At 43.2% G+C, this 27058-nt stretch overlaps 1 protein-coding gene across 8 annotated transcripts in view; it reads left to right on the top strand.

Annotated features, from left to right (window-relative positions):
• DENND2B (DENN domain containing 2B) overlaps window positions 1-27058 on the top strand; it is a 284103-nt gene that overhangs the window by 244878 nt on the left and 12167 nt on the right. The window lies entirely within an intron of this gene.

Raw genomic sequence — 27058 nt, 5'->3', positions numbered from 1 at the left:
TTCTGGAAGACTGGCCTAACAAATGTGGCAAAATACCTTTGCATATTACCTAGGGAGACAGACACATTGAAGTCTCCTCTGAGGGAGACAGTGGCAGCTTGGCATGGAAGACATCCATGCTGTCAGTGCTGGTGTAGCTAAGGACTGGGTGGAGCAGCCAGATTTTGCACGGATTGCAAGAGAGCTATGGGTTTAGTCTGGAGTTTCCAATGGAAGCTCAGCCTCCTTGCGTGTTATGGCTGTTACATGAAGGCCCCCTCAATCCCATCAGCCCCACAACACAGAGGGGAAAAGAGAGCCCTGCCTTACAGAGGTTTTCACTGGACAAAAAGCTGCTGTGTTTCCTTTTGGCATATTCAAGGGTGAAAGTGGATCGGTATCGGCCCTTATGCAGCCAACGTGAAAGCGCTGCCGCGGCAAAGGACCCTCCTCAAACATCACTGCCCCTTCCTCCCCACCCCCGTTGTCGGCCCTGCAGTGGCGGGGGAGGGGCAGCTGCCCCGGGGGCTGGTGATTTAAAAGGGCCCACCGCTACCGCGGCAGTGGCCAGAGCCCTGGGCCCTTTTAAATCACCGCCGGAGCCCCGGGTGGTGTGGGCCAAGTAGTGTAGCCTGAGGGAGGCTGACCCGGCCCCGCCCCTTCTGGGGCCCTGGAACCAGGCCCCTGTACCGGTAAGAATTTAATATTACTTTCTCCCCTGGGCATATTTCATGCAGAACCGGGAGGACATGGCCAAACAGAAATTAGAAATGAAAAAGACCATCTCAGTATTGTTTGGATTTATATTTACCTCTGTCACACACAAGCCTAGCAGTAACTCTGTCTATGTAAATTACTGGTCAAAATGCAATCTGTGCTCCCTGTTCTGTTATGGATTGTTGGTTTTGTTATATACCTCATTTTGGGTTTTTGGCATATATTAGAGTCATAGAGTTTAAGGCCAAATGGGACCACCAAGTTATCTAGACTGACCTTCTGTCCATTACAGCTCATTAAACATCACCTAGCACCTGCTCACTAAGCCAAAGTGTTACAGCCCTTGGGAAACTGAATTATTGTATGCCATAGGCAGAAAACAGAAGGGACCAAGGTGCACCAATGCCCAAGGGCCTTGCAATGACAGGCAATTTATTGAGTGACATATATCCAGATAACCCTAGCAAGCAGGGGCAGCTCCAGGCACCGCGCAGCAAGCACGTGCCTGGGGCAGCAAGCCAGGTGTGTGTGGACGGGGGGGTGGCGTGCCGGTTGCCATGAGGGCGGCAGTCAGGCTGCCTTCGGCGTTGTGTCTGTGGGAAGGCCACCGGTCCCGCAGCTTCGGTGGCAACTCAGTGGTGGGTATGCCGAAGGCACAGGACTGGCAGACTTCCCGCAGGCATGCCACCAAATCCACGTTACCAGCGGACCTCCCACAGGCATGCCACCAAAAGCCGCCTGACTGCCGTGCTTGGGGCAGCAAAACACATAGAGCCGCCCCTGCTAGCAAGTGACCGGCTCCCCATGCTGCAGAGGAAGCCAAGTGTCACTCATCTGGACCATGAAGACCTAAGAATTTGGATGGCTGCCACATTAATGAGGATGGACAGATCCATTGACTGCTGTTGATTGCTGGGGGAATTGATGCCCTCACAGCTGTGCCACTCCACCCATTACAAAGCAAAGATTTTCCCGGTGACTTCATTTTGTGCAACTTCTAAGTACTCAAAAAATGAGCCAGAGGTAGCATGGATAAGACCTTGGACTGAGAGTCAGGGGACCTGCGTTGAATTCCTGGCTCTGCCACAATCCTGCTCTGTGACCTTATTTGAGTAACTTCACCTCTCTGTTTTCCCTGCCACTCTGTGTCTGTCTTGTCTATTTAGATTGTAAGCTCTCTGGGGCAGGGACAGACTCTTACTAGCACAATGGGCTCTGGTGTCGCTTGGGTCCTCTAGGCTCTATGTATAAATAATAATAGAGACCTTCGACAAAGGCCTGGAGAGAGAGAGACAGTAAGAAGCGGATTTAAATTCAATACTTACTGAGATTTTCATGGCTTAAACTGGGATGAAGTCTAAGATGAAACACTCTGAGCTAATAACTGCATGGTTTGGACTGTAGTCTTGTCTGATGTGAGTTTTGTTTATGGGCACCACTGGTAAAGCTGAAAGAGGTTACCAGTAATGTGTTTAAAAAATAATAATAATAATTTGACACATCTGATAGATCTAGTCAGTAGGCCCAAGAACCAGAGCAGGAAATGTAAGAGATTTTATAAGGGTTTGATTTCTTCATAAGGAAAAATCTAGGTTAAAAAAGAAAATAATGTTGAGGGTTCAGGCATCAAACATTGAAGCCTTTTGTGGCTGACTATTTAATTGTTCTCCAAACAGCAAGTGATTTTACACATTATACAAGTTGGAAAAGCCTGGTGTAATGAAAGGAACTCAATTGTTATTGACTGTTTACAGAGTTCCCTAAGTATATATGGTGCTTAGCAGACAAATAATACTCATCTCTGCCCTGAAGAGCTTACAATTTGCATCATAACAAGGGATGACATTAACAATGAAGAAAAGAGGGTGAGAATTTTAACAACATTAAGTGGTTGCCTTGGTTAGTTATGCATGTTAGCATTTAGGGTTTTTAAAAATAGGTTATTTGTTTATAAATTAAACTGTTTTGCTGCTTGCAGCTGAACAAATAGTGGAAATACATTTCTGCAGCAGTTTACTCATATTTGAAAATGAATTTCAATTCAAATATGCCAGCAATTTTTGGTGTTTGCATTCCACAGATATTCAAGTGGTCAGGCTTTACTAACACAAATACCTACAGAAAGGGAATCTAAGCTCCAGTTACTCAAATATCTGCTGAAAGCTACAATTAGATGGGCTATCTGATTGTACCATGTCCACCCTCACCGTTTTCCTTCAAATCAAATTACTTCCCATCCCAGTGCCCTTAAAGTTGTGAGCGCCTGTTTGTGCTCCCAGAGCTCTGCCTAGCACTGGCCCTGACACACCCCAGATGGGGCTGAGTACTTCTCCCTCTGTAGCTGATAGGAGCAAAGCCCTTGGGACATGGTAGTGAGGTTTTGAAAAAAGCAGGCAACAGATGGACGATAAATGGATTCTTGGGCTTGCAGGACGTCATTGGTGCTACAGGCAGAGAGGTAGCAAAAGAAAATTAAATACAGGCAAACAGTAGAGAAAAGGTATTTATCTTTGCGTCTTTAAGCTTTGTACTGGAGTCAACCTCATGTGGACATTTTGCAGCGGTGACATATCCAGGCTTTGGAGAAGAACCCTCCACACACCTTTTTTCTGAACCTTTGGAGGGAAGAAAGAAAGAAAACCTTTGCGTGTGTTAATGTCCCTTTGTTACTTTTCCAGTTTTATAAACTGATCATTCACCCCCATTATAATTGCTTATATCTTAAACTATCAGCTGCACAGATTGTTTCCATGTCATGTTGCACGAATCTGATCTAAAGTCCACTGAAGTCAATGGCAGTCTTTCCGTTTATTTCAGTTGATGTCCTCTGCTCCTCCCTTAGATCTAAGGACTTGTCTACACAGTGCGTTATTGTGCGCCAGTTGTAAATTCTAGGGTGCACCAGCGTGTGGAGCACTAACTGGCCAGTTGAATCCTGCTGGTGTGCACTAGACCCATACTTTAGATGGTTTCTAGATGGTCACCTGACAGGTGGCTCTGATCTTCCAAAAGAACACCATGTTTCAATGTCTGTTCTCCCTACCTCTCTCTCAAAGCACACCCACCTGCCACCCAGATGGTAGAGGAGAGGAAGCCTAATGCAATATTAATTTACGCTGTATCACATGTATGTTGTAATCCTATTAAATCTTTTCTCTGCACTGTACACAAGTGCAAAACAGGCATATTTGTAGACAGGGGCTAGGCACCCAACCAATGGGATAATTCTGGGCAGTTCTGGAAGTAAACCTTTAGCACCCCTCACTGTATTTTGAATATATGGAAGGATTTTACGTTCCAGAAAAATCCAGGGAAAGACTCATTTTGACCTTTTAATTACAGGCAGAGACACTTAATTACGTGCACACACACACACACACGTGTCACAAGACCCAGACAGGAACATGCTGAGGAGTGTAAATATGCAAATATTTGGGAGGGAAAATCCCACAGAAAGCTTTATGGGGCAATCTGGAATCACTGTGCACTCCTGTACGGAGGGCTAGGGCTCTCCAAACAAATACTGTAGAGTGGTGTGCTTTCTTCAGCCCCAGGATTTGCCTGCACTTGGTGCTGGGGGTGTGATTCTCAGCTTGCATAGATGTGCTTGCGCTAGCTCTCATTGACTTAGCATGCTAAAAATAGTTCTGTAGCCAAAGTAGCATGGCAATGGCCCACGGTGGCACAGGCTAGCTGTGCCAAGTACAAACCCTGCTGAGCCCCATGGGTATGTACTTGGCAAGGCTAGCCTATGCCGCTGCACCCTGCTGCATATGCCACCCTGTCTGCACTAGTATTTTTAGTGTGTTAACTCAATGAGAGCTTGCACGAGTACGTCTTCCTGAACTGGGAATCACAGTCTAGACATACCTTCAGTGACATCTGGTTTACGTTCAGCCTTCTTACACTTGGAATGTTCAGAAAGTTTTTGTCATGGCTTAGGCTTAAGAACATAAGCACAGCCATACTGACTCAGACTCAGATCAATGGTTCATCTAGCCCAGCATCCAGTCTTCTAACAGTAGCCAGCGCCCGATGCTTCTGAGGGAATGAACAGAACAAAGTAATTTTGAGTGACTGAGCCCCTGTCATCCAGTCCCAGCTTCTGGCAGTTGGAGGTTTAGGGATACCAGGAACATAGAATTATGTCCCTGACCATCATGGCTAATAGCCATTGTTCGGCGTATCCTCCATGAATTTATCTAATTTCTTTTTTAACCCTGCTATACTTTTGGCCTTCACAACATCCCCTGGCAATGAGTTCCACAGGTTGACGGATGATTGTTTTAAATCTGCTGCTTATTAATTTAGTTGAGTAACCCTCGGTTCTTGTGTTATGTGAAGGGGTAAATAACACTTACCTATTCCCTTTCTCCATACCATTCATGATTTTATAGACCTGTACTATATTCTCCCTTAGTCATCTCTTTTCTAAGCTGTACAGACCCAGTCTTTTTAATCTCTCCTTCAATGGGAGCTGTTTCATACCCCTAATAATTTTTGTGGCCTTTCTCGGTATAATTTTCAGCATTAATATATCTTTTTGAGATGGGGCAACCAGAACTGCATGCAGTATTCAAAGTGTGGGTGTACCATGGATTGATTTAGTAGCATTATAATATTTTCTGTTTTATTATCTATTCTTTTCCTGATGGCTCCTGACATTGTGTTAACTTTTTTGATGGCCACTGCACAGTGAGCAGTTGTTTTCAGAGAACTATCTATGATAACTCCAAGCCCAAGAAAGAAACCAACAGAATTCCACTGGCCATCACATATAGTCCCCAGCTAAAACCCCTCCAACACATCATCAGGGATCTACAACCCATCTTCGACAATGATCCCTCACTTTCACAGACCTAAGGTGGCAGGCCAGTCCTCGCCCACAGACAACCCACCAACCTGAAGCATATTCTCAACAGTAACTACACACCGCCCCATAGTAACTCTAACTCAGGAATCAATCCATGCAACAAACTTGGATGCCAACTCTGCCCACATATCTACACCAGTGAAACCATCACAGGACCTAACCAGATCAGCCACACCATCACCGGTTCGTTCACCTGCACGTCCACCAATGTAATATACGCCATCATGTGCCAGCAATGCCCCTCTGCTATGTACATCAGCCAAACTGGACAGTCCCTACATAAAAGGATAAATCGGCACAAATCAGATATTAGGAATGGCAATATACAAAAACCTGTAGGAGAACACTTCAACCTCCCTGGACACACAATAGCAGATTTAAAGGTAGCCATCCTGCAGCAAAAAAACTTCAGGACTAGACTTCAAGGAAAAACTGCTGAGCTTCAGTTCATCTGCAAATTTGACACCATCAGCTCAGGATTAAACAAAGACTGTGAATGGCTTGCCAACTACAAAAGCAGTTTCTCCTCCCTTGGTGTTCACACCTCAACTGCTAGAAGAGGGCCTCATCCTCCCTGATTGAATTAACCTTGTTATCTCCAGCCTGATTCTTGCTTGCCTATATATATATATATCTGCCTCTGGAAATTTCCACTGCATGCATCTGACGAAGTGGGTATTCACCCATGAAAGCTCATGCTCCAATACATCTGTTAGTCTATAAGGTGCCACAGGACTCTTTGCTGCTTTTATGATAACTCCAATATCTCTTTCTAGAGTGGTAACAGTTTGGGTGGTGAGACCAGGAGTCAGAGTCAGGAGCTGAACCAAAAGTCAGAGCTGCCTTTGGAGTCAGAGACCAGGAACAAGTCAGGAAGACAGGAATCAGATGAGAAGGCAGGGTCCAATGTAACAGCCAGCCAGGAATTTACCTAGTTGCATAGACAACTTCCTCTGCCTCCTTCTAGCTTAAATAGTGCAGCTGGATCAATCGATGTGGTTGGGCACTCCTCCAAACAGGACATTCATGGGCAGTGCCTCTGGTGGGACCAGGGTTCCATTAGTCAACTGACTAGTTACTAGCAAGCCGCCAGCTGGTGGCAAGGATGCAAATATTGCCTGTGGATCCTTACAGTCTTGATTTTTTCTTAGGCCTGGTCTACACTGGGCGGGACGGGGGAACAATCTAAATTATGCAACTTCAGCTGCATGAGTAATGCGGGTAATGCAGACAAGCCCATAGTCTTTTCTCATGTCTGAATCCATTGGTATAGTAGCCATGATACCAAACTAGAAGATTCGTACTACAGAAAGCACCATGTTCAGAGGCAATCTTATCACAATCTACAAACACCTACCCAGGGAAAAGACATTACAGACATTTTAATCTAACAGACAAAAATCATAACATCCAGGTTGATATTAGAAAAAAATCAAATTGGAAATAAGATAATTTTTTTTTAACAGTGTAGGTAATTTACAAATTACCAAGAGTGAGTGGTTAATTCATCATCATCTGAAGTCTGTCTGTTGAGACTGGTTGTCTTTCTAAAAAATATTCTCTATTTCAGCCACAAATTACTGGGCTTGATAGTGTTCACTTACCTAGTGTTCATTTACAATAGTCAGGTTGTATTTTCAGAGTGGATAAGGAGGTGTAAAAAAAACAACAAGTCAACCTGGCTATTGCAGATAAACAATATTGTATGTGTCCCTTCTTCTGTTAGAACAAAGGGAGATGATGTGCAGTGTATTCACAGCAGGATCATTGGACAGCTTGGCCGCTGGCCAATACTGAACATCTCCTTTTACTTTCCCATTCTAATAAAAAATGATGAGGCAAGCATGACAATAGTTAATCTGACCATGGAAAAGCAAATGCATGCCAGAAACCTGCTTTCTAGGGTGCATTTGCTGTGGCTGATCACCAAGCATAGCTGAACATCATTTTGCACTTTCTCAGTTCAGAGAGTAGATTAAAGGAGACAGACTCAGAACACAAATAAATCCTCTCTTTGTATCTGTCAGGCTTGATCTGATATTAAGCCAGAAGTTGACCATTCTTACTGTCTTGGAGCAAATTTTCTCTCTCTTTCTTTCTCTCTTCCTTCTCAACTGCATTGAAAAGGAAGAGATTTAGAAACACCATACCCAATGTCCACCAGAAGAATGCATAATAATTCAAAGATTCTAAGGCCTGAAGAAACCACTGGGATCATGTAGTCTGATCTGCATAGCATAGTAAGGTCGCCAGTTCTGGTCGGATGTATTCCTGAAGGTTTCATTACACGACATAAACTTTAATTAAAGATTTGTCTTTAATTCCTGGAAAGTTGGCAACCCTAAGCATAGGCCTTAGGAGAACTTCACTCACTAATGCCTGCAGTGGAAGAAATTCTCTTTCCTACAAGACACATGGACGGAACATATTTCATGGCTGGAATATCCAGCTCTCTTAAGTAATGAGTCTTTCCATTGACTACAGTGGGAGCTGTATAAGATCTCATATTGACAACTTGCTTAGAGCCCAAGGCTTACTGGTATTTTGCATAAAATAGAGAAGTTTGCAGCTTTCCTCATCTTTAATATGGAGATGCATCCCCTAGAGTCTTCCCAGGTCTCTCTTACCTGTCCCACCCCCTCTCTAGTGTAATTTGCAAAAGATTTATGTTACAATTCTCTTTGCTTTGTGGAGTAGAGGTGAGTACAAATACATATACCAAACTGGTTTAAAGTGGTCTCAGAGCCATCTGATAATTACTTTCATATTATATGTAATTCTTTTCCCTTCTGTAGCTATAACTCACTGCATCCCCTTTCACTCTCTTCTACTTACCCCAGATGGTTAGTATCTTCTCACTTTATGCTATAAATATAGCTGCATTCCTCATTTGAGTTGTGTATATGGACACCACTGCTTTTTGCTGTAATGTGTCAAATGCATAGTTCCCTGTGTGTGCAGCTCAATCCTGTGCTGGGGTTTTCAGCACTTTGTGAGATCAGCCCTTAAGTGAGCTAATACAGCAGACATGCCAAACCTGCGGGGGGGGGGGACCAGAAATTGGGCTTGGTTTTGGCTTAATTGGCTTGTGAGTAGCTTGTTGGCAAATTTTTGGCTTGTAGCTTGTTGTAGCTTCTTACCTTTTTGGGGGTGGGGGGGGATCGGCTCCTGGCAAGCAGGGAAAAGGTGGGGAGAGAGTCAAGGTGCACAATGGGTCCACCACAGTCCCAGACTGCACACCAAGGGGGATCTAGTCACATAGAGTGTTGGGGTTCTTAGGGATTGGTTTATTTTAACCTTGTTTTGGAATGGGATTAGCTTGAGTTTTGGCTTATTGTGAAAGTCGGGAACTGTGTAGTAGAGCTGCTCCTTTAGGTTTTGGAGTGAGAAATTGTGCACTTGAATTCCCATGCTGCCTTATGATGCACTTATACTAGGTACATTTGGATTCTGACCCATCCACACTAGCACTCAGATACTTTGCTGATGGGTGCCTAGATAGATAGATAGATGAGTGCCTAGAACATAGATAGCCAAATAGACATTGCAGTTAAATAGGCATTTCTCAGAACACGTATGTCAGGTACAAGAGACTAAGAAAAAACTGGGCTGTGTAAATTCCTTGCTTGTTTAGGATTCAACAGCAATCAGAGGAAAGCAAGCTGTTATTGACATTTCAATGCACATACAAATTTTGATGGCATAATTACAAAAAATAAACTACAAAGAGTTTAGTTTGTCGTTTTGTTTCTCTTTCCTGCCCCCCCTCCTGTTCCAGTGGATATTTAGTCATGTCGCTTATTGAGACTTTGGCGACAGCTCTGCAGTGGGAAAACCTCATTATCTCATTTGTGATTTGTAAAACAAAATTCTTCCCCCTCTCTCATGAATGGGAAAGAGATAGGAAGTGGGCCTGTTTTCTTTCGATGGTATTCTTTCAGTGAATTGGTTATTAGTGCAGTAATTGTGTGTTAAGTTACAGCATTTTTCCAGCTTGCTCACTAACCCCCCGTGACTTTTTGCAAAGATTCCATTTTCATCTTCAGAATGAGAACATTCCTTTTTTCTGCTTTGTTATTGATTCCCAGCTAGAGAAAAGAAACCCTTCCTCCAACTTTGCAGTAGTGATTCTTTAAAAGTGCAGTGATCACCAGCCGATCTGACAACATCAGCGTGTGTGTTAACAACAGTTATAGGACTGAAAGCCCCAGTATGGAAGAGTGGTTTGTAGTTAACAACCCTTTGGGGTTATTATAGCCAAAACAGTGCTGTTTTTGTTATGGATTTATGCTAGAAAACTGTCCTACAGAAAGAATCTGGATGACTCTGTGGAAGCTGGGGATAACTGTCCACTTATGAAATCCCTTTTTAAAAAAAAAAAAAAAATCTAACAGAGCATGAGCAGGTGACCAATATCCAATGGACAATTTCATACCAAAAATCCCATTTGCTTGAGCTTTGTGCAAAGTACAGTTGGATGCCAGAGCCTTGAAGAGCCAAATCTCTATTTCTGAAGAACCATTTGAGTGTCTTTCTCTCCAAAAGCATTTATGTATCTTTCTTACACTTTTTTTTATTACAGAAGCAAGAGATGATGCCTTGGTAAAACCACATTCCCCTTTAATGAAAACTTTTATCTGTTTAATTTTACGTAGTTAAGTACTTTAAAACCACTCAGAGTGAGAGGTTTTCTGACATTTTCATATCTGTAGCTACCCATTCTTTATTCTGTGTGATGAAACAATAAGTTGTGTCCCCAGCTAGGAATGTGTTTATTGCTGGATGCCTCTAATGCTTACTGTGCCTGGGTGCCTGGAATGGGCCACACTGAGAATGCCACACACAGAGCAGACTCAAGAAATAGAGCAGACAAATCCCTAAAGCTGGTGGTTTATTCTATAATTAGATTCACCAAGCCAGTAACAAGAGCTTCTGTAATACCACACTGGTTAACCAGATGCTAAACACAGTCCCCTTTAGGCATTCCAGCCCTTGGTTCCCATCTGGACAACCAAATCTAATATAGTGAGAGGTTATTGAAAACCCTATACACCATATGTGAGGTTCTTTACTAATCCCAAAGGATCTGACACTTATCCCCAGATCAATATGTATCTCAGATCTTACCCAAATATCACACTGTCAGCCAATTCTTAGAAATTTCATATGGAGATGTACCATAGAACAGGAAGGGATCTTGAAAGGTCATTGAGTCCAGTCCCCTGCCTTCACTAGCAGGACCAAGTACTGTCCCTGACAGTTGTTTTTTTTCCCCTCCCAGATCCCTAAATGGCCCCCTCAATGATTGAACTCTCAACCCTTGGTTTAGCAGACAATGCTCAAATCACTGAGCTATTATTAATGAAAGAAAATAAGAGAGTTATAAATGGTTAATAGATCATATACACACAAGTGATTGCGAAGTCCTTATGTCAGGTTTGTAGCAGTGATGGAATAGACTGCTGGCTTGCAAAAGCCTCTCTGGTAACTTCCAAAAGACTGGAAGGTCTCAGTCTGTAGTTGAAGATACTCCTTTTAGTGGTAAATCTACAGTCCAGAGAATTTGGAGTAGAAAAGAGGCAAAATGGAGGTGTTTCAGGTGCCTTTTATATCCTCTGCCATATGCCTGGAAATTTACTGTCCCAAACAAAGCCCACAGCCAAGGTGCATGGACCTTTACTGGTCCAAGATGGAGTCCACGGTCACATGTCCTTACATGTTTTGCTGAATCACAGCAGGTGGCCATTGGCTCCTTGCTGTCTGAGGCATTTGCAGGAAGACCTACTGGGCAGGATGAGATTCTTCAATAGCCTATTGTGAAAGCGGGGTGTCCTTAATGGGCCATCAACACATAGCTGTCTAGCCCTAATGTAAATCTATCTGGGGGCTGTCATCCAGGAATACAACACAGGTTTAAGATGAAACATGCATATGAACAAGATAATAAAACTTAGCAAATCGTAACTTTTCCACTGATATCTTACATGACATACTTTGAACCAGATTTATGGAAACTGTGTAACAGAGATACAAACAGCCACCTTTCCTATACACAGCATCACACTTACTTTATCTGATCGCCTGTCTGCCGGTACAAGAGAAAGGAAAATTGGTAGATTTTAGGCTCTGGGTGTTAAGCTTTCAAGTTTTGGTTTGGCTTTCAGTTATCTTCAGGAGGAGAATGTGTACTATAAAGTCACAATAGTTTTTAAAATAGAAATACTGGAATTTTTTTCTTCAATATTTGGATCAAAAAAGCAAAAGGAAAGTCTTGTGCATAGGTAAAATGAAAAGCGAATTTCTTTCTTTCTGGATGTTGTTTCCTAATGAGCTTTGTGATTACAGAGTACCTGGTGCCTGAACTGCTTAAATTATCTAATAATTCCAGATGTTTTCAAGGAGGAATCTTTGAGAACACATCATACATTTCTATCATCTCCAGTTGGCTAGGAGACACCATCCCATCATGACAGACAATGATATGGCTCTGTTATGCACACCTTTGCCAACCTCCTGTTTGGACTACAGCAGTGCAGTATACCTGGGCATGAAGCCATCAACCCTTAGGAAACTCCAACTAGTTCAGCACACTGCATCCCATCTCCTTAGCAACACGAGCTACTCTGAGCACATCAGACCTGTCCTCTGCTCTCTCCACTGGCTTCCCATTGAATACTGAGTCAAGTTCAAGATCTCAGTCATTAATCTTCAAATGCTCAATGGCCAGGGCCCAGGATATCTAAAATATCACCTAAAGCTCAGGGATGGTAAACAGCTCCGCTTCTTAGGCCCAACAAAACTTTCTACCATAGGAGTAAAGTTCATCAGTACAGGAAAGACAGCACAGGGGGCAGACTGAGACTGTGAAATAAAGTCTCACATGAACTATGGATGATCAAAAACTTCACTACTTTCCACTCCAAGTACGACGTAGATTTCTTAATGCACTCAGGTACTACAGATGAGTGTGGGATAAAAACCTAGAGAGAATAGAATTTTGTGAGCTTAAGCTAAATGAATGTGCTGAGAGCAGAGCTTACAAATGATGACATTAGACACTCAAGGCTCCACAAAATAATGTGAGGAGACACCAGCAATGGGGATTTCACATACACAGTGACATGGACCATTGAGCGGGTATGTTCCAAATGTGATACTCATTGGCACAACTCTCTGGTGAAATACAGCTCCATGAATGCAAGTGGGTGAGAAAAGCCAGAAACTGGTTCATGAATGATCTCTTAATCAAACAATTGTTGGGATTCCCTCCAAGACCTCTACAACGACTGCTTCACAGAAGTCTTTGACAGCATGTAATACCTGGTGTCTGAGCTCTCTGTACAGCACCTTTAAGCACTTGTGGTCCAGTGGAAACCATCTCATGAATAAGCTGTGGCACAGCTAATAAGGACCCATTCCACTGCTGTAATTAGAAAGGTGAGACTATATTAGAGAGAACTGTATGATTATTTTACGATGGCTGCATGTCTCAACATGCATCATAGAAAACTTGATTTTGAAAGTTCTGCCTGCAGAACACCAGCCAGATAAATTGTGAGTTGTGACTCATTTCCTTACAAAATGAGCTTTGTGTTAGCTTGTTTTCGTGGGAAAAATACTTTTTTGAGGGGTAAGTGGTATAGTTATGTTCTTTACATTGTAACCATAGTTAAAACAATTTTGTGCAACGGATAGCTGATAATTGGGCTGATGTGATGTGGAAAATATGCATTTCCTCCTCAGTTTATGCCCCACTGCCCAGCCTTATCACCAAGGCCTTGTTTGCGCTCTGTGATATGTCACAAAGCTTGCTTGCAGCGATCATGTCAGTGTTCAAATGAAGGGGGGCTACTTGGACTTGAGTCAAACTTTCACTCTTGGCAAGTACTTTACAATTCAGTCTTAGATTTTGCATAAAGGAGCTGCTGCCTAATGTATGGCAGATTAGTTTGGAAACAATGAACTGAGCCTCAGGTTGAAAGGCATGGCTAGCAAGTAGTGAGCAACCCAATGCTGTTGGTTTGTTTGAGAGAATTTCCCATCCTGGTAATATCAGACTCCTGAGTAATACTTCATCTTGAGGATGAAGGACTTTCACCAGCTTCTGGCATTTTTGTTGTAGTTAGTTTACATGTAAACAAAAGCCAGCCTAGCATCAGACATCTGATACAGCTGCATAGCTGTTAAAGAGGGGGAGACCTTTCCTTTTAATTTCAAGGCTATATTTATCCTACTGCTTAGATCTGTCCTTCCAGTAGCTCAGAGGGTGACTAAAGACAAAACGTTGAAAACTGGCTTCTGATTTTGGATGCTCAACTTGAGTTAGTTACAGCCTTATTTTCAGAAGTGCTGAGCATCAAGAGTCCCAGGGTCTTGTGTTTTTGTTTCTGTGATCACAGATCTCTTGCTGCATGTTTCACATTTGGAACTCGTACTTTAGTAAAACGTAGTGGACCAAATTCTCTGTGGGCAGAAAATCCCATTGACACCAGCAGAAAATTTGACCCAAAATTAGAGCAAACAGATTTGCACACGTGGCCAGAAAATACACATGGATAATCACATCTTGGTTACAGACTTCAGTCTAAATGGAGAAGCCCTCATCTCACAGCCCTTGGTTTATTAATATTCTTACCTATATGTTTGCTCTACAAATAAAATTCATAAGGTGAAACATCGCTGTGGAATGTTTCTGTGGGCTTCTGTGTCCAGAGAATATTTTTGGAACAAAGATCACTTATCCTTTTCCACAACACGCACATACACATCCCCTCTTCTCACTTTTCCCAACACCTTTACTGACTTTTCTAGAGAGAGGCAGTCAAACTTAATAGAGGAACCTCTGAAGGTCTGAAGTTCCGCCTCAGGACAGTCAGGGATACAAAATTCATCCTAACCATATCTGATTCTGAACTGTTCAAACTTCCATGGATGTGGGGTTGTGGTACCATGATAGAAACTTATGGGGTACTTTGGCATTTGTACTTTAAGTCTTGATGGGGAGACATGGAAAAAACAAACTGCATTTAATAAAAAGTCATCCAAACTTTCTTGACATGCAAACAGGCCTTGGTTCTTATTGTATTCTAAGGGTATGTCTACACTGGGAAAAAACCCAACAACACGCGAGCAAGTCTCGGAGCCCAGGTCAACTGAATTGGGCTCATAGAGCTCAGGCTATGGGGCTAAAAATAGCAGTGTAGATGTTCCTGCTTGGGCCTAGAGCCTGGGCTCTAACCTGGAGTGGAGAGAGGTCTTCAGCCTGAGTGGGACCGTCTACACTGCCTTTTTTTAGTCCCTTGGCATGAGTCCTGCTTATCCAAGTCAACTGCTCCAGGCTCTGAAAGTTGCTTCCAAGGGGAGCTTGTTACTGTGTAGCTATCCCCTCAGTGGGGCATTCGTCCCTGGCAGGAACACATTACAGAGATAGCTTTACATTAAAACTGAAATTAAGCCTGACAAGGGCAAAAGAAAATAAACTGGAGATTCTAAAAGAAGACAATGACTTCCAGAGCTACAGTCTTTGTTAATGCAAACATTGCCATGGCACCTGGCCTTTCAGTAACCCTAAGTCCCCCTGTGCTCTGAGTTGTCCTTGACAGCAGCCAAACTGGAAGCATGACTGCAACAATGGCAGCAGCAGCATCATGTGAGGAGTGCACACTGCAAAGCCTTATGAACGCAGGGGAAAGCATTATTCTTTGTCTCTTGCTGTGGGTGAGGCTAGAGAGCAATGTTCTGTATCCTCCTATGAGAACGAGGTTTACTCACATCCCCATTCCAACTGCCTTGGACCCTCTTCAACTCCACCTCTATAAGGGGTGGGCCCCGCGTGGAACACAGGTGATGCCTTCCTGCTACCATAGCTCTGCTTCTCATTGATGGTAACAAAAAGTTGAAGCAGGCAACTTCCCAGCTTTTAGGAAACCCATAGACTTAGCTGTAGTAACAGGCCCCTCTCTTTACCTCTCCAGAAGCCAGGCCTGAGCCCTTCTTTAGAGGGAATCCTGCCACAGGTAAGTATGAATCTGGGAGGGAAATTGGAATGGTAAATACTCTGCTGGCAATTTTCAAACAGCCATTTACAGGGATGAGGACTTTAAAACCCATCAGAAACCTCTCTGGGCTGGGCTGTACGCTAGCTCAGTTAAGGAGGTAACAGCTTCCAGAAAAGCAAAGCATGTCCTCACATACAATATTCAGTATCAAACTTCAGTGGCCCAACATGCCCTGCTCCAAAGCTGAGCCTAGCTTCACTGCCGCTTCCTAAAGGGGCTGTTCCTGTGGTGTATTTCTGTTTCCATTTGGGGGCTGAGTCAGTGAAAAATGGGATGAAGGGGAGAAAAGGGACTTTAAGGCCTCAATTCAGTAAAACGCTTAAGCATGTGAGCAATCCTATCACTGTACTGCAAAGCACTTAAGCACATTGAAGTAAATGAGACTTAAACAGATGCATATGTACTTTGCTGAGTTAAAACCATGTTTTGCTTCTTCTGAAAGTCTTTCTCTCTCTGTCTCTCTCTTGCTTTCGGTTTTGTGGAAACCAGAAGTGATTAGATGTAATTCCTGCCATTCCTTTGTAGTCATTAGAAATAGCATTTTTGTTCATGGCTGAACAAATTACCACGTTAGGAATTTGTATTTTGATCAGACAACAACAAACAAGGTCCAAATTTAAATGTATAATTTGATCAGAATCCTCTTTCCCCCCACCTGAAACTTGTCTTTTTATATTGTAAATTCTTCCGGACAGCAAGTATGTTTTCTTTGTTTATACACCACCTCGTATGATGGGGGTCTAATTTTGAGTGGAGCAACTGTGAGCTATTGCAATATAACTAGCTTCTAGTATACTTGGTCCACATATCATTAAGAACTTGTATGGCATCAGGCATTAGCAGTACTTGATTCTGAAACCCCATAATGGTATCGCTTCAGCCCTGTGTAATCTGTAGCTTAACTTGCCAGTATTTCTCCTGCTTGCTAAAAATCAGTGTATGTTGATGAAAAAAGTAATGTGAAATGGCATGGGAAATAGTACATAGAATATATATGCTCCTTGAAAGTATCCTTTGAAAATGTTACCTATACCTATCTATCTTGTAGAACTGGAAGGGACCCTGAAAGGTCATCGAGTCCAGCCCCCTGCCTTCACTTGCAGGACCGAGCTTCCTTCTAATTTTGCATTCAAGGGAAAATACAATTTACCTGGCAATCTATATTATAAATTGCTGTATGTTACTCCTCTATTATAAAAAAACAACAACCAAGAACAAGGAGTCCTTGTGTCACTTTAGAAACTAACAAATGTATTTGAGCGTAAGCTTTCATGGGCTAAAACCCACTTCATCAGTTGCATGGAGTGAAAAATACAGTAAGCAATATATATACAGCACATGAAAAGATGGGAGTTGCCTTAGCAAGTAGGGGGGTTAGTGCTAATGAAGCCGATTCAATGAAGGTGGAAGTGGCCTATTCTCAACAGTTGACAAGAAGGGGTGAATATCAAGAGAGAGATACATGGCTACCATTCTGAAATCTGTCCTCCATTATACAAACCATATAACCTCTCCACCTATCCCTGTTCTGACAGCTCCCTGAGAGATCAACAGTTGGGAGACTGCTACTCACTGTAGGGTGCACAATTTGTTATAATGGTTTAGTTGTGTGAACAAAATCATAAGATGCCTACATTTTGCTTCAGTAGCCATAGTGCTACCAAAGCATAGCCTGTGTAACACTCAAAGCATACATAAACCTCTGAGGGATAAAACTAGTTGTCCCTCTGATCTTCTACTTCTGCACTGTATGTTATCCTGATCCCGGACAAATACATCTTTGGGCTGGGAGTTGGAATGTGTATCAAGAGAAGGGATACATTTAATTAAATCTGTCATTCATCACTGCCCTCAATTCACCCTCCCAGTACCACCCCATCTGCTCAGAACCCACCATCAATACAGCCCCATCAGCCCTCATCCTCCTCACTTCAGCCCCCTTTCAGCCCCAGTCTCACATCTGCTCCTTAGGGTTCTTCACTCTCCCCATGCATGAGGGGCTGTAGTGAGGTCCCCTCTCCCACTTCCCCCCAGGGTGGCAGCTGGAGTCCTGGCCATGCCCAATTTCTAAGTAAAATCTTCCCCCCATTTGTTAGCTTGATAGCTTTGTCTGATATGTAAATGAATTCTCATTGTCTTTTAAAGTTCTTTGGAAGTAACTGCCAGGTGGAGAAACCACATTCCTTTGTTTAGGGTGGGGGTAACTCTTGTTTGACTGGAAACACATTTTAAGAAAGACCTGTGGCTGGCCGGAGGGAGGGGGGAGAGAATCCTGACATTTGAGAGTTCTAGTGTGAGATCATGCGAAATTGCCACTTTAGTGATCAATTTGAGAGAGTTGGCATGTCTGTAAGCAACAGAAAACAGGGTCTTTAATGGGAAGTGTTGGGCAACCTTAATAATTGGCTGTGCTATCAGACCTGCCTGTAATTACAAGCCTTAAAACAGGCAGACATGTCCAGGTACCAACATTGGTGTTAAATGCTATAGGCTTGATTCTCAAAGGTCATGGTGCTTGTAAGTTTCCCTTCAATATTTAATTGCCTGCATAAGCTATTTAATACCTCTTATATTCCGGTGTTAGGAATGTTATCCTTTAAACATCCCTGGGCTTCTGAGTTTCCTGTAAACATCATGCAATCATCCTCTGTTGCTTTTCCTCCCTAATCTCTGTGACTTTGAATATAACTGTTGTTCCTGAATGCAGGCATTAGCACATTCTGTAACTTCAAGCCTTTTCTCACGGCCACAGTTATTCAATCAGCTTGCTCAATTTCCATGTTCTTTCTCTGTAGCAACAATGACTCACTATTTTATTTTGATATTTTCATGGGGATTCATCTTGTAAAAAAGCTGCAAAGCATGTAATTTCTCTGGTTTGAATCAAAAGGAAAAGGTTCCAGATTTCTCCCTTTGGCTACACCATAGCAATAGAATGAGAAGGTATCTATAATACTTTTGCACAGGTAAAAGTTGCCCATCATAATAAGAGTGATGACTTTATCTTGGTCAGAAGGCAACTCAGTGGGTTGGCCTAGTGGTAGTGTTCTGTCATGTGAAAGACCCAGGGCTGAATTCCTGTTTCTCCTTTCCTGGCCCATTGAGCTGTTAGCCCTGCAGTATCTGGGCTAAAGGGGAGTGCACCATCATGCAGCAACAGTCCCCCTAGTCAAGCAAGGGGGAACATTCATGATTTCCAAAGGGATAATGGTTGCAGTGCAATGTCTCAAGGCAATGGGGGGCATGATGCAGGTGATCAGTGTTCACACAAGGTGAAGGAAAGAAAAGTGATGGCACTATCTGCTATTATCCACCAGTGCTGCAAATCATTCAAAGGTCTTTCAGATTCCCTCCTTAAAACTCACTTCTGCCATGGTGCCAGCAATACCTGACAATGGCTAGGCAGCTGCTTTGTGCTGAGACTGCTGCTCGTTATGCTAATATTTGTTTCACTGATAGCTTGTCCGCCTTGCAGTTTTTGTTGTGTCCACACGGTGCCCCTCTTCATATTCTAAGATTGTAAGCTCTTTGGGGCAAAGACTCTCTTTTTACAGTTGTGTACTGAGCCTGGCCCTTTCTGATGGACCGCAACTTCATCGTGGTGGAAAGGCTTGCGTGGGCTCAAGACCCTCAGAGCTATCTCATCCGGAGCTTTTATACTCCTGGTAGGGTCCCCCTTGGCGAGCAGATCTGAGGCGAGGCTCCTGACCAATGTCAAAAGACCCCAATGGTGGATCGGGCACATATAGAGGACCTTCTAGTACTCTATGGCTGTGAAGTCGGATGAGGGCTGCAGCAGGAGAGAGGCCCCCGGTTGTCTTGGATCTCCTTGCCACTGGATCAGGGTTTTCCTCCTGTCAATTTTTGTGTGGTTACCACCTGCGCACTGGTTTCCCCACGTTAAAAGATTTCACATGCAGGTGGTGACGGATGAGTGGCAGGGAAGACAGGAGCAGTGATCTCTGGGAGTCTTTAGTCACAAATCTGCATACAGGTGGCAGCCATCTGAAGGTCGTTTTGTGCTTGGTTGAGATGGAAATGCATTTTGGCAGCAGCGGCTGTAACTGACCAGGCCTTTTCAGGATCCCCTCTGCTCACTCCAAATGGGAAGGGGGCTAGAAAAGGTGCCCAGAATATAGGCTGTCTCATACTTTTCTGACGGGATGGTTGTATCCAGTGAGATAACTCCTCTGTGGCTGAAACAGGAGATGTAAGACAATCAATTTTATCACCTGGAATGTCTGCACCCATATGAACTCTCAGTGCAGTGAATGCCCAGAAAGAACTGCCATAATTGCCAGAGAACTGGCAAAACTCAACATTGACATTGAAGCTCTTAGTGAGACCCGCCAGGCCAATTAAAAAGGATGGAGGTGGCTATATCTTCTTTTGGAAAGGAAAGCCACCTGAAGAGAGATGCATTCACAGGACTGGCTTTGCCATCAAAAATAAGATCGCCAGTCAGCTTTTGGGGCTTCCCATGGGGATCAACAAACATCTCACGACTCTTCGGTTCAAGCTTAGCAGCAACCAATATGCCACAGTCATCAGCACATTTGACCAAACACTCGATAATGAGGAAGACAATAAGGAGCAGTTTTACAGAACTTTTGATGCAGTCCTCACAGCCACACGTAAGGCCGACAAACTCATCCTCCTGAGAGATTTTAATGCCAGAGTTGGACAGAATTCCCAACTCTGGAGGGGCACAATAGGCAAAGAAGGGGTGGGAAATGTAAACCCCAATGGCATTCTCCTCCTCAGCAAATGTGCGGAGCATTATCTGTTCACCACAAATATCATCTTTAGGCAGACTAACAATTTTAAGACCAGCTGGAAACATCTGCGGTCCAAACACTGGCACCTCCTCGACTATGTTATAGTCAAAGCCTGAGACTATACCGACATCTCTATAACACAAGCTACGAGAGATACTGATCACCGTTGGACAGACCATTGATTAGTAAGATCAGTCATGTACCTGCAACTTGCTCCACCACACCGCAAACACCCAAAGACTAAGTGAAAGCGGTACAATGTCAAAGCACTTCAAGACCAAACCAGCTGCAAGATGTTCCAGCAACATCTGTCTGAGAAACTCTCTAACCTGCCTGACAACATCATTGACATTCAAGAGGACTGGGATCAACTTAAAAACATCATTCACAGTGCATGTGCTGAAACCATAGGATATTCCACTCATTGGCACCAAGATTGATTTGACGAAAACAATGAGGAAATCCTAGCATTAATTCAACAGAAGAGAAGTGCATTTTGTAACTGACAAAATGATTCCTCTAACAAACGAAAACATTAGGCCTATCATCTGCTTAAAGCCAAAGTCCAAAAGAGGTTATGTGACATCAAAAACAAGCGGTAGCAAGAGAGAGCCTCTGAGATCCAGTGGCTAACTCTGAAAACATGAGCCTAAATTACCTTTATGCACGTGAGGGGACCGTTCTCTTTTTCCCTCCCATGGCTTGGAACTAGTCCAGGAGCGAGGATGGCATTGCAGTATTTAGAAAAGAGCAAAGCTATGGGGTACACCAGAAATTTTGCAACAGAAGTGATCAATGATTCCCCTTTCCTCATGCTATGTTTCCTTCCTTCTCATCCCTAATGGCACAATGGCAGGAGCCATCAAAGAAAAGTGCTATTGTGGGCTGAGGTTATACACATGGGTATGGAATACCTACCTAATTCAAGTACTGGGAGTGATAGAACTTCAGAACTCCAACAGAAATCCAGAGCAAGCTCTCCCAAGAGGAAGAGGGAGGATGTGAGGAAGGAAGGTAATTCGGTCATGGAACAGTTGTGGGTTGGAGTGTGTATCTATTAAAAAAACAGATGAAAGAGTTCAGTAAATGTTGAGACAATGTCATAATTAAATCAGCAGGGAGAAATGAGAAACATGAAAAAGTTGTGGAAAAGTAAACACAGGCAATGGAAATACATATCTGTGAATTTACATTTTGGCTACATTTCTCCATCTAAGGAAACAGAGAAAACCAGATTTTGATAATTGGTGCCAGTTAAGCACATGATCTGGAGCATCTGCATAGCATGCACCCAGCATGAACCCATTGGGATAATGTAGCGCTGGTAGGATTTTGGCTCCCCATGCAAATAATTCCTCTCACTGAACAATCTCTCCCTGTGTTATGAGAATCACTATCCACTAGGAGAGGTGTGGAGTGAGGGAAGAGGGGATAACCTCGCCTTCCTCCGCTTTCACTGCAAATGCCAACACAGATAATGAAAATGCACTAAAAACAGCAGATTACAGAGTTCAGAGGAATCTGCAAATGATTTTCCTGATTAGAAGGGCCGTCTTAGTTCTGGGAGAACGTCCTTAGGGAGGGAACTTTGGGAAATTATGGGCTACATGTGGCAATGGTAAATAGGGATGAGACAGGTCATCGTTAGATGCTCCAAACAATTCCAGAAACCCCCTTGGATCTGTCACCTGATGTGCTGAGACTACGTCTGAGCCCATTTTCTCTGCTAGTTCGGGCCCAGAACCCTGCCTTGTTAAGCCAGACATTCCAGTCTGCTCCAACACAGACCCAGGGTCTCAACCACGCACCCCAAAGCTGCAGACTGAACTGAAAACAGCTTAAGAAGTGCTCCTGTCTCTAGCATCCAGCCAGCTCCCAATAGGATCCAAACCCCATATGAATTTGTTTTACTCTGTATAAAGCTTATACAGGGTAAACTCATAAATTGTCCACCCTCTATAACACTGATAGAGAGATATGCCCAGCTGTTTGCTCCCCCAGGTACTAATTACTTACTCTGGGTTCAATAATAAACAAAAGTGATTTTATTAAGTATAAAAAGTAGAATTTAAGTGGTTCCAGGTAATAACAGGCAGAACAAAGTAAGTTACCAAGCAAAATGAAACAAAACACGCAAGTCTGAGCCTAATACATTAAGAAACGGCATACAGGTAAATCTCACCCTTAGAGATGTTCCAATAAGCTTCTTTCACAGACTGGACTCCTTCCTAGTCTGGGTCCAGCAATCACTTACACCCCCGTAGTTACTGTCCTTTGTTCCAGTTTCTTTCAGGCATCTCTTGGGGGTGGAGAGGCCATCCTTTAGCCAGCTGAAGACAAAATGGAGGGGTTTCCATGCCTTTTATATTCTCTCCCTTCTGGGCAGAAATCCCTTTGTTGTCCTGTGCAAGGTCATAGCAACAAGATGGAGTTTGTAGCCACCTGGGCAAGTCACATGTCCATGAACGATTCAGCTTTTTGCAGGCCAATGCCATTGTTTACATGTTAGTTTGAATGTTCCCAGGGAACATCTCCCAAAGTCCATTGTCAGTTAAATGTTTCTTGATTGGGCACTTATTGAGAATAGTCCTTTCTCAAGAAGCTGACCAAAAACTTCACTGAGGCTACTTAAAATCAAACACACTGAGATACAAATACATACCCAATATTCGTAACTTCAAATTCAAAAATGATACACATGTACAGATAGCATAATCATAACCAGCAAACGACAACCTTTCCATAGACACCCCACTTGACCTCCTGTGTACAAGACCTGGTGCAACCATAAGACCCTGGTTGCAACAATGATCTATTCTGTCACATGTCAATAACATCACAAGTGGGCTTTTATGAAGAGAAAGAGGCGGTTGTTTCCTACACTGATGGAATGTTTCCAGCTAAAGTAGGAGGCATATGCAAAAAGACTTCAGCGTTTTCTGGAGGCAGGAGACTTGCAGCACTGAAAGGGTTACTGTCTTTAAATACATGCATCTAAAACTAGCCTCAGCATTTCCAATTGTCAGTCAGCTTGGGACTAATTGTAAAGCCTGACCAGATCCCAGCTAGACCACAGCCAATCCAAGTCTGACCCAAACCTGAGTGTGCTGGGTTGTTTTCATTCCCAACCTGACTCAAACCTAACACTTGTAGTTCGGACCTGTCAACTTTGGATTGGGTTGCAAGGGACTAGCCACTGTCCCAGACTCCATTTTCTTTATTTTGTTTCTTCCATGGAGACATAGGAACTAATTACCCCTTAGCCCCACTCCTAGTCCTGCAGCCTGATCTCCCACCCTGGCTTGCCTTTCGCTTCTACCCTAGTCCAGCACTGCACACCTGAAGGGCTGCTGATTTCCCTCAGCCTCCTGGGCAATTCCCCCGAACCTATATCATTGCTGCCAGCTCACCCTTGGGGTTCAGCCTGGTGGGGGCTTCCCACAACCCATGCCTGTGATCCATCTGTGGATGTTCCCTGTGGATGTCAGTGTGGCAGCGGCTGCTTGCCTTGGTCCTGCTGGCTGACACTTCCTTGTTGCGCTGTGTGTGCTGTGGACTGAGAGGCTCTGCCAACATGCACGCTGCTGTGAGTGGTGGCTGCTGGCAGGATTGAGGTAGGCAGCTGCTGCCAGGCCGACCTCCTAGGCAGAAAGAGGTGATCAGCGACCCAATCGGAGCCTGAGAACGTCAGGTTGTTTTGAGACATGACCCAAACCCAACACTTGTAGTCCAGTCCCATTGGATTCAGGTTGGGTTCAAGGCTCCAACACTATATAATGTGTTTATCTCCCAAGCACTGTTTAGTGGTGAGTAATGTGTGTTTCTGGGAATACAGTACTTGTCCTGAGATAAAGTACTGGATTTTAGCAATTGACAAATATTCTACATGGTGTCATTTTTCATGGCCTGTATTTTGAGGTTAGATATTTTAGGGCTGGTCTACACTAGGGGGAGGGGGATGTCGATCTAAGATATGCAACTTCAGCTACGTGAATAGCACAGGTGAAGTCGAAGTAGCTTAGATCAATTTACCTTGGATCGTCACAGCACGGGATCAATGTCCACAGCTCCCCCGTCGACTCCGCTACCGCCGCTCACTCCGGTGGAGTTCCGGAGTCGACGGGGAGCAACGCGCTCATCTGGATGAGACGCGATATATCGATCCCCGATAAATCGATTGCTACCCGCCGATAGGGCAGGTAGTCTGGACGTACTCTTAGTGTACCTGCACTGATGATAGCAGACATTCTAATATCCTGTCTGGATACTAGATACTCTTGTTTTCATTGACTCCAGTCCATTAAATATGTGGATTATTTCTCAATAGCTAAAAACTAGTACGGTATATTGTCTTAGTGGAAGTACTGTATTCCCAGAAACATATTATTCACCATTAAAAGTGCACGGGAGATAGATTGTATAATGTCAAAAATTTTGATGATAGTTCAGTCTATATTAAAGAAACCATAATCCTTTCAGTACTGCAAGCCTCCTATCCTAGTTTATATCAGTCTTTGCTGACAACTTTCCTGGCCAAAAAAAAAAGTCTCTATATAACACGATAGGAAAATGATTTGAGTAGATAAATTACCCCAGAGAAATTGGCTTTGGTTTAGAAAAGTAACTATTGGTCTCTACTTATAGCATAGTAAAAGAAAATGTATTTGAGATGATTTTTGATGATACCTGACACTAACCATAGTAGAAAATATGTATAGATTGAGTGGGAATGATGATTGGAGAAACTGAGTTGAAAACAGGGATTTTTATTCATATATGATGGACATGTCCCATTATTGAAGAGGAACAGCAGGAGAATCAACTAACAGGGAGACATAAGATAGTGTAAATTAAAGCAAACTAAAGGAGATTGGTGTCTCCCATACATTCATCACCTCTGAATTTTACTTCAGACGTGTAATCATTTCATTTGCAGTCAAAAATGTCATGTAGGCCCCCTTCATAAATGTGATTGTTTATGCCTATTGTATGACCAGGGCAAAAAAAAGTAGCAACAAGGGCTTAATTCAGCACATGCACACATATATCCCAATTAAAGTAGGGTTATAGGGTTATATCTCTGCATGGGAACAGGATTCTGGAGGCCTAAATTTAATGTCAAGTGTTTGGGGTTACTTTACCTGAGACATTTTAAAGGAGCCTAATTTTCAAATGATGAGTGCTGAGCACTTCTAAAAACATTTGCATGCACTGGCTTAAAATAGAAACACTGACACTCGCAATGACAGTGCTGAAACCTGCACCACATTAGCATACTACAGCTTAAAGAAGTCACTGTTGGGTGCAGTCACTGTCATGTCCACGTAAAACCTGCCACTGCATGGTACTAACTAGCTCCAGGTAAAAGTTCTGAAACAAAAATCTAGCACAACGTTCCAAAGCCGAAAGCCTCCCAAATCGTGGGAATAGCACACGAGAAAGGATGTTGGTGCTGATTTACGTCACAGCCTTGCATGCAAGAGGAAAAGTTACAAAAGGGCATTCTATAGAAAGAAAAGATTATGATGCACCCAATGTTGGAGAAACATTTGTTTTCCTGCTTTTAGCTTAACGTGGCTCTTTTTTGGTAGTCTTTCCTCCATTATGGCCCAATCAGTTGAAAATACCACAAAGGCATTAAAGGGAGATTGAGAATTGTGCTTGGGAGCCTGCATCATGCCCCACAGTTCCTTCTCCTGAAACACATCATAGTGCTTGCTATGGCATATGCTGAAGAGTGCAAGATAAGAGTCAAGGGCAGCCCCATCACATGTTGTGGAACAATATTGGAAAAAACAGCATTTGATAAGAAACTTGTAGCAGTCTAGTGTAGGCAAGGTCATAAAAACATACCATAGTTGATATATCTAGAGTAAATACCAAGGAAAAAAATGATTATTTCCAGTAAAAGATGAACACATCCCTTTGTTCGTTTTTTTAAATTTTGTTCATTATTCAGGCAAATTCCAAAGTGTAATTTCTATAGCTATGCAAACAGATGAGACATTCTTCTTAGCGTATGCGCAATGTGCCTCAGGTGGCATGTGACCAGGATTCATCACCAAATGTGGTTTGCTGGTTGGATCATTTGCTTCCCCGGCTTCGGCCAGGTACTGACAAGGAGCACGACGTAAATGCTGATCCATGTCCGCGGGTGATACATTTTCCCATGTGTGCAGAATCATCTATGTTTTGCTGCTCATAATGCTTGCAAGAATTATCTGAATGGAAGTCTGGTGCCACCTAAAGTCTAACAGAGGACTTGCAGTGAAGTCAGTTGGGACTCTTTGCCCAGAATTCTCAAGTGGTAATAGCACAACAGTTCTTAGTTATGTATAGTTCTTATAGTAGAAGTTTGCACTGAGAATTAGCTCAGTCAGACTGAGCTGGGTAAAAAGCTTCACAAATCAGGTCAAAGTCACAGCTCTGAAAATGAGGGTCCTTCTTTCTTTCTCTGTCATAAAAATCAATTTGATGATGATGTTTTATTGTTAATGTTCAAGAAGCATTTGACTATAAAGTGAAATCCAGATGTGTTCAGTAAGTAAAAGGACAATGTAAGCAAGGAATTTCCAGTGAAGGAGACCAATACTTAACTCTTATAGGACTTTTCATACATATTCCTCAAAGCACTTTACACAGGAGGGTCAATA

Source organism: Gopherus flavomarginatus, chromosome 5 (genome assembly GCF_025201925.1).
Source record: "Gopherus flavomarginatus isolate rGopFla2 chromosome 5, rGopFla2.mat.asm, whole genome shotgun sequence".
Classification (NCBI taxonomy): Eukaryota; Metazoa; Chordata; order Testudines; family Testudinidae; genus Gopherus; species Gopherus flavomarginatus.
Note: the sequence above shows the minus strand (reverse complement) of the source record. Positions and strands in the feature narration are given on the sequence as shown.